The 8,198-nt window shown below is 34.0% G+C and overlaps 1 pseudogene; it reads left to right on the forward strand.

Annotated features, from left to right (window-relative positions):
• The first annotated feature begins 249 nt into the window (after positions 1–249).
• Positions 250–5,954, forward strand: LOC140511377 (small ribosomal subunit protein eS10-like; annotated as a pseudogene).
• Positions 5,955–8,198: the final 2,244 nt, after the last annotated feature.

Genomic DNA, 8,198 nt, shown 5'->3' on the forward strand with positions numbered 1-8,198 from the left:
TCCTCTGCTCCACCTTTCTGTGGCTTCTGCTGCTCCAGAATTTGTTGGGAGTTCTTCTTTATAGATATTTTATGGGCTGTGGGTTCCGAGCTAGTATATGTGTGTCTTTCTACTCTGTCATCTCGGCTCCTCTCCCCCTCCTATCTGTCTTTCTGTCTAATGGTGCTATCTCTATGGTGGGGAGGAGGGAAAAAAAGAACAAGATGTTATTTATTTAAAAGAATAGCACGTTTTACATACTTCTATGTTATGGAAATGCTTGTTGCTAAATTTTGCAAATAATAGTAAACATTATAAAGAATGAAAATGATTAGTACCAAATACTTTCGTTAGTGAAATCATGTATCCATAGAACTATGAAAGAACTTCCTTTCTATCCCAGGCTCTATCTAGAGCAGCACTCATTGCCACTGCTGAGATGCTGATGCCCAAGGAAAACCATATTGCCATCTATGAAGTCCTTTTTAAGGAGAGATTAATGATAACCAAGAAGCATGTTCATATGATAAGTATCCTAACCTGGCAAAGAAGAATGTACACAATCTCTGTGTCATGAAGGCCATGCAGTCTCTAAAGTTTCGTGGCTATATTAAGGAGCTGTCTGCATGGAGGAATTTCTACTGATACCTCACCAATGAAGGGATTCAGTATCTCTGGCATTACTTTCACCTGCCCCTTGAGATTGTACCTACCATGCTCTGAAGAAGTCATCCTGAAACAGGAAGACCAAAGCCCAGAGGTCTAGAGGGTGAGTGACCTGCCCAGCTTACTTGTGGTGAAGCTGACAGAGACACATACAGATGAAGCGCTGCTCCCCTTGGTGCTGATAAGAAGGCCAAGGCTGGGGCTGGATCAGCAGCAGAATTCCAATTTAGCGGTCGATTTGGTTATGGATGTGGTCAACTTCCTCAATAAAAACTATAGAGGTATGTTTCATATTGAATAAAATTTAGGGGAAAAAAGAAGTATAAAAGAACTGAAAATGATTTAATATCTTTACAAGTCTACATTTTTTCATATAAGTGTATATATGCATATGTAGCAGCAAGCACCTTGACACATCCAGGATGACCTGCTAGCACAGGGTCTTAGACCTGCTTTTCTAAAAGCAAAACAACTTTTGAGGAGTCAACAATCTTATTTAATGTTGTTCACCAACACAGAAAATACAAGCAGAGAAATAAAGACCAACAGACAGGGCTTCTAACTGTCTGAACATAAGCAACACATACATGACAGATCAACAGACAGATCCAACTGTCTGACTGTTACATACATACATAGTTACCAGAGAGTGAAGCACCAATATCTGGGTTTTCAAAATTTGGACAGGGAGGGCTTCTTAATGGCTATCCAGAGTCTCTTGTGGCACATGAACCTTCTTCCAAAACGTAAGCCCCAAAGCAAAACCTCACCTCAGAGTATGTACACTTTTCAGAGCTGGAGGGCATCATGCCCCTCATGACCCAGTGCCTCATGAACAATTAACAAAAGATATGGGCCTTCCTACAAAGCAAACATCCCTTCATTAAGCTTCCTTAATGGGCTCCATCTTTTAATGGACAAGGAAAACCTTTTAACTGTCATTAATATTATAGCATATTAGGAGCTTATAGATAGAATTACACGAAATTATATAGATATAATAAATGTAACTAGAGTAAATGTAGTAGAAATGCCAATATAAAGCTAAATTACAATGGATTTGCTTATTATTTATGATTATCTATTTTTATAGTTTCTGACCATTGAACTTTCCACATTTGTATTTCTGCTTAAAGAGGAGATATAGCAAATAATAGGCATTCTATAAAATAGAAATAGAAAGTCTGATTGAAAGTTGTTTATCACATATAAGCAAAAGTTCTTATTGTAAGTTTGAGAATTGTATCCCTAAAATTTTCCTAGCATATTAGACATATTAAATTCTTGAGTCCATACAAAAACTAATTGAAAAGACAAACATTTCTGTAATAATAGAAGTGAAGATATTTTCTTAAATATCTGAGTTCCAGGCAATTTAGACTTTTAAATATAATAGTTAATTGATCTTAGAACTTTCATCCCTAATCTAACAGGAAGAGACACTCTGCCTCCCCACCCCAACATATCAGAAGGAAAAATGAATTTCCCAAGAAAATGAGATAGGAGTGGCTAAAAAAATTGAAAGCAGAAGGTCAAATCTATATTCTTCTTAAGCTGCTAAATACTTACATGAGTATTTTGACAAGAAAAACTCCTCTTGTAGTCAGTCAGGCATATTTTTTAATAGAGAATTATGCAATTGATAAGCTTGGAAAATAATGAATTTTAGCTTGTCACTTAAAATATAATACCATCTTAATACCTTCATGAGTAATATACTATCCACTTATATTTTTATGTCATGATGTAATTTTTATTATAAATTGACTGAAATAATGAATGATCCAATTAGCTGAGAATATCAATTAAAATTCCTCTAAAGGATAACTAAATATATTATTTCTTAAGATTATTTATGTCATTAAAAGTGGCATTAGATTTATATTCTTAAGTTTGCATTAATTAAAATGAACAATTACCATCCCCAAAGTATTGTACTCTTAATTCATAGTTTGTGAACAATTAAAACATTTGGGGAAATTATTTGAATAATTTAATTACCCAGAAACTATTATGCTGAGTAAATATGACCTCATTTTCTGACCTAAAATGTCTGTATATATTTGTAGTCATTGAATACCCAGACTTTACAATAATTATAACTTACATGATATGTCAAAATAATTACATTCTTACCTGGAACAATATTAGGTTTTTCTGTTTTAGGAATTTATGAAATATCCATGCATTTTACAATATACATTTTTGTCTACATAACAAAAAGCAAACAGGAGCTTGTAGAGTAATGACTGTTTTTTTTAATGTAATGCTAATAATTATAACTAGAACTATATGACACTTTAAAGTTTACAAAACTATTACTTTGGGTTAATTTAACTTTAGTCCTCATAATAATCTTTTAAGGAAGGTACTATTATTTTCATTTTATAGATGGACAAACTGAGGTTGAGAGGTTAAGTGATTTGTTTAGGGTCAGACAGATGGGAAGGAAGTGCCTACATTAGGATTTGAATCTAAATCTTTCTGCCTTCAAGTGTAGCACTCTGTCCACTACTTTAAAAAAAAATGGAGGCATACATATGGTCTCAACATGTGTTCCTTAAACAAAATTATATTAAAATTATACATTAATCTCTTTTCCCATTGCTCTGTTTACTCAGTCCTCTATTATCACCACCACATCCATCCTGCGAAATATCTTTTTTTCCTATTGGTCTATTTATCTTTTTATTTTTGGTCTGAACCTATGAAATCATTAGTGTAGGAAACTCTCAAGAATGAAACTTTCTCATGTTCCTCACCCAGTTACCAGTTCGTAATTTATCTATAACTGTCACAGAGACTGCAGAGCATTAAGACTTTGAGAGACTTGGAACTCAGGTCTTTATGACTTTATGATTCTGTTTTCCCATTTCTGTTTATCTCAATTAAGATTTTTTTCTCTTTAGAATCTATTATAATGACTTCCTCCCCAAATTTGCCTTTTGACAAGGAAAATGAACATCTTTGATAACAATCTGCAAATACAACTGAACATTTTCCTTCATCAAAATAAGAAATGAAATTATCATTGAGCAAAGTCCTGTTTGATCCTTTGCATGCTTCTTCAAAAATGCAAATGCAAAGTTGTGTGTAGGCAGAGCAAAGTAGAAGTCAAATTCAGTAGATAGATAAATAGATAGATAGATAGATAGATAGATAGATAGATAGATAGATAGATAGATAGATAGACAGATAGATGGATAGATAGGTAGATGGATAGATAGGTAGATGGATAGACAGACAGATGGACAGACAGATGGTTGGATGGACAGACAGACAGATGGATAGATAGGTAGATAGACAGACATATAGAGATACAGAAACAGATATATGCATTCATGTCTACCCTTTATAGAACACTGTGCTAAGATAGAACACAGCCAGGGAGCACTGCATTTAGAGCATTGGGCCTGGAGTCAGCAAGACGTGAGTTTATATCCACCCTCAGACACTTACTATCTATTGAATCCTAAATAAATTATTCTAGTTGCTTCTGTTTCCTTAACTGTGAAATGAGGATAATAACAGCACCTTTCTCACAGGGTTTTTATGAGAATCAAAAGAGATAATATTTATAAAGTATTTAGCACAGTGCCTGACACAAAGTAGATGCTTTATGAATGTTTATTCTCTTTCACTCCTTCCCTTCCCCTTTTAGGAAATCGTGGAGCTAAAAAAGAAAAAGAAATATTTCCCTTCCGGTAAGCTTGTTCCAATAGGCGACAGATGAACTGCATCTAACCAACCACTTGTCAGTGCATTTATGCTTTCCAGACTTTGAGATTCTTCACTGTGGCTATCACATTGTATGGTCTCATCTACCACCATGGAGAAAGGTACAGATGAAAATGGTGTCATTTTTCAGGTAATAGTATGCTAGGAAGAACTTCAAAGTGGGGTTACGTATGCAAAGCAATATAAAAAAAAGGCTGAGTGAAGCCAATTGAGATAAATCCTTTTCTGTCTAGTAACAAAATATTATAGCTTCAACTCAGAGGAGCTCCTGCTTTCTGTAGACCTCTCTAAAATCTCTCAAATGGATCCATGCTCTCATCTTTTATATATTTCATCAAACAACGGAGATCTTAACCCCGTGAGACTTGTTCCCATATTTTCCCATAAATTCTCCAAAGAGGTCTCAATCAACGTACTGGAAACTTTCTTCTGACATCATGAGGGTACCATTGCGGTACTTCACGCCTGTCATTTCTCACCAGGTGACCATTTTTTATGGTTATATTTTCCTAATGATATCTTCTAACTTTTTTTTTTTTAATTTTTGGTATTAAAGTCTTCAGTGGTTAAAGGTTTCCTGCTCAAAGTCATCCTGAGTCTCTCCCTTGTTCTTTATGCTCTTTCTTTTTTTTTTTTAAATGTTCAGAGAACATTACTTTTCATTGCTTGCAGTTATATTATTAGACCAGTCTTTATATCTTGTGAATTCTGGTCGTCTTGCTGCTTATGTTTCAGATACCATCTCCCAACTCGGGTGTTTTCTTGGTAGGGCTCATGTACCTCATTCTTAATCTTGTATTGTTTGCACCAAGATTCTGAACCCTTTCACTGTGGAAGATGCCAACTCCTCTCCCAAGAAACTCAATTAAAAGTAGTTGAAAATACAGCCAGGGAAACAGCCCAAATTTATCCCAAATCTCATAAGTAACTCATTGTAGTGGGCTTGTCAGGGAACCCTCCAACTGCAACTTTATGCCCAAAATATTGCACTGGGAGCAGAATTTGATTGTATTGTGTGTGTGTGTGTGTGTGTGTGTGTGTGTGTGTGTACTTAATTGTTGCTGCAGTGCCTTGGACACAAAGTACATACAGAATAAGTAAGGTAATCCTATCTTGTAGACTCATGGACAAGCTGCCTGAATGATGTAAAAGAAGCCTATTTCAGAGTTCCTAGGAAATCTGCTGGTACAGAGGTTTAAAGAGAGTAGACTTGGTTTCTTTAGGGTAAAGGGCATTCTGCAGCATGATGGGTTGTCCTGACTTACAGGGTGGTTTTCTCTCTTAAAGGCAAGTAGGTGGCTCAGTGAATAGAGCACTGAGTCTAGAATTACAAAGAACTGAATTCAAATCCATCCTCTGACATTTCTAGCTCTGTGATAATCAGCAAGTCACTTAACTTCTTTGCCCCAGTTTCTTCAACTGTAAATAAGGATAATAATAGCATCTATCTTCCAGAGTTGTCATGAAGATCATATGAGGTAATATTTGTAAAATGCCTAGCACAGTGCTCAACATATAGTAGATACTATATAAAAATGCTTATTCCCTTCTCTCCCCCCCTACTATCTCCTTCTTGGTGCCACTTCTTATAAAGAAGAATTAGCTAAAGCAAGAAAATAATAATAATATCTAATAATTATATATTATTATTAATTATTAGTATATTACATATTATTATTATTATAATTCCTCAGCCACAGGCAATATCTTAGCTGAACTCTTACCAATTCTGACCCTTTCCTACTCCCCTAGCTGCTTCTCCCACAGTGGACTTTTCACTACTGTACTAACAACGTCTTAGAGCCTGTTTCCTAGTTATACCATCCCCACAATGATGTGATGTTACAGTCTCTTCCCATTACTTCCTTCCACCCAGGATCTTATGCCTTAACCAAATTAATTTTGAAAAGTTTGATGGCACTTATGCTGCTTGCCCAAGGAACAATCTTTTTTTAAACTTGCTCAGACACAAAACTTGCTAGTTATCACTCTGTTTAAATTTACTTGATCAACTGTTGAGAGGTATTCTGTTATATCAAATATAGTTTGAAGTAAAAGGTTTGTTAAATAATTCTCTATCACAATTAGGCCCTTTAGAATTTTACTAATTTTAATTTCATCTCTTCTTATCTTTTGTTTTTCCAGGATAAAATTTTTCCTGGTCCAAAAATCACTGCCACAGAGAACATTCTTATCTTTAAAATCAGCTCTGCTCTCATGTACAATATTGTCACCTTACCATCCTATTTTTTAAAATGGTTTTGAGTGATTTTCCTGTGGATTAATATATTTCTTTAAAAGGTCAGAAACTAGATTCTGACATGGTATTCCAAGACTACAGACATCATTATTTTATATAAAAATAAGATTAACGTTTTTACCAAGTGAAATCATTTTTGGAAAATCAATCAATGAGAATTAAGTATGTACAATTTGTGATAGGAATGGTGCCAATTTTTAGGGATACAAGGAAAAAAGTAAAACAATCCAACTCACAAGGAGTTTGCATTCTAATCAGCTGAACAACATAATTATAAATTGTATACCTAATAGATAACATACAAAGTAGAGGATAGATAGAGTCATGAGACTCTGAGAAGTTGGAGAAAGATATTTTACAAAAGGTTATATTTTTGTTCTTGAATTAAACCAGGGTTTCTAATTCATAAATCTTAAAATTCTAAATGAATATTAGATTTTATTGTTGTTGTTTGTTCAATAATCTTCCTGAAAATGAACATAATTTTGGATGAAATTTTGGATCCAAAAGCACACAAGGCCTAGAGTGAAATCTCTGTAGTTGATCTCAAATGTCTATAAAGGGCTCTACCTGATAATTTCAAACTCATCTTCATTTAATTATAATCTGCATTATTTTTCCTTAATTGCATTCGTATTTACCTTATACTTGCCCATATCAAAGTTTATCTGACATTTTTTTCAGCCCACACAGTCTCAGAAATTCTTGTTATAATTTATCCTCGTTAATTAGGCATTTCAGTAACTGGAAGAACTTATTGTCTTCTGCAAACCTTAGGTATTTACATAATTATAAAAGTAAAATAAGTTTTGCACTAACTAAATAATTTTTTAAAAGGAAGTAGGTTTTAATATTCTCTGAACATTAACAGTAGAGGACCTCTAATCAGGGTGGATGATAAAGATTATAGATTTCAAAGAGAAGGCAGAGCTATTCAATTCTCACTTTCCTCCTTTTCGTTTTTCCTACCAAGGACAAATATTTTATATATTGAGTTTCATTTGTAAGAATTCCATTGTCAGTTATTGAGCTCACAAGCTTTATCAATCATCAAAGTGTATCTTATTTAAACTTCCACATGTTTGGTTCCTTTCTCAAAGTTTTATCAGTTGAGACTCTAAATATATATTGTGTTATATTTTCAACATTCATTGTGCTGAAGTTTATAAAGGTAGGGATTGGGTGGGATTTTAAACTTAGGAATCAGGTAATTATCAGGTAAGTATCACTGAAAGAACATATTGTTCTCAACGGCTTAGCAGGACCTATTTTAGTGATAATACTGCTCTAATTATATACTATTCCTGATTTAGTTAAGGAAATTCATCTGGTATCTCATAGTAATCTCATGGATTACTATGCTCTATTACATACAATGCCATAAAAGCACAGTTATAGACAGTCAGAGTTATGGTTTTGGAGAAGAATATACATTGGCATAACATGTTTATTGTCTCCAAATAACTGAGGTAATGTTTTGTTTGCTTGACTGTACAAGAAAGAACTAGGTTCACTGGAAATCAATTATAGAAAAGGAGATTTCTGTGCAATGTAT

Source organism: Notamacropus eugenii, chromosome 6, assembly GCF_028372415.1.
Source record: "Notamacropus eugenii isolate mMacEug1 chromosome 6, mMacEug1.pri_v2, whole genome shotgun sequence".
NCBI classification, from domain to species: Eukaryota; Metazoa; Chordata; class Mammalia; order Diprotodontia; family Macropodidae; genus Notamacropus; species Notamacropus eugenii.